This window comes from Triturus cristatus, chromosome 3_2, assembly GCF_964204655.1.
Source record: "Triturus cristatus chromosome 3_2, aTriCri1.1, whole genome shotgun sequence".
Classification (NCBI taxonomy): domain Eukaryota; kingdom Metazoa; phylum Chordata; class Amphibia; order Caudata; family Salamandridae; genus Triturus; species Triturus cristatus.
In genome coordinates this window covers 1,110,656,795-1,110,657,554 of record NC_140584.1, presented here as the reverse complement: position 1 = coordinate 1,110,657,554, position 760 = coordinate 1,110,656,795, and the positions used below count along the sequence as shown (strand labels likewise).

Genomic DNA, 760 nt, shown 5'->3' with positions numbered 1-760 from the left:
ACGGTCGCTGGCTGCTCGTCGCTGATTCCTGGGTTCCACGCCACATCGGTCATCGTCGCTGCCCCCCTTTACCGGTGAGTCTTGTTGCTTCCGCTCCGCCCCGGCCCCGTCCCTGGGCAGTACCAGGTCGACGGGGCCCTGTGGCTTGGATGACCACGGGCGGAGGGGGCACAAGATCAAAGCGGGAGCCGAATTTGTATGTAGTGCGGCGTGGATTTGTGCGGCGATGAGCAGTATGTTTAAGCGCCTGCGGGCGCCCGTGGGGGAGTGAGAGCATTATTGTCGGGTGCGCCGTCGGAAGTTTCAGCGTGTAGGGCACGTTTGGTGCCGAGCGTTACGGTGGTTATGGTTAAGTCTTGGGCCTATTGTGTTGTACTAAAGGAGAGGAGGTTAGCACTCCCCTTGACAAGGATGGAAGAGGTCCCAGTGGCCTTGACTACGCATATACGGTTAGGCTCTGCCACTGACTTCGCTCCCCCCCCCGCTTTTGGCGTCCATGCTTTGGGGGTCGCGCTTATCTTTCTCTCGCTGGCGATCCCGGTTAATGAGTACACTCAGCAGCCCAGTGTATCGAGTCTCTGTTCATTAACTCCCCCCCGCACAAGTAGAGGTGTCAATTCCTATTGCCGGGGTGCGGGTAGATCTGGGGGAAGGTCCCTATGAGCGGTGAGTAAGGGGGGGGGCCCTCAGGCTGGCTGAGGGCGGGGGATGCTGCTCCGCGAGCGCGGCCGTCTCGGGCGTGCCACCCTCGTGTTCGCCC

At 61.2% G+C, this 760-nt stretch overlaps 1 non-coding gene across 1 annotated transcript; it reads left to right on the top strand.

Annotated features, from left to right (window-relative positions):
- Positions 1-367: 367 nt before the first annotated feature.
- Positions 368-490, top strand: LOC146859218 (U6atac minor spliceosomal RNA). The gene has a single exon (XR_014980407.1). It is a non-coding gene; the product is annotated as a U6atac minor spliceosomal RNA (small nuclear RNA).
- The last annotated feature ends 270 nt before the right edge of the window (positions 491-760 follow it).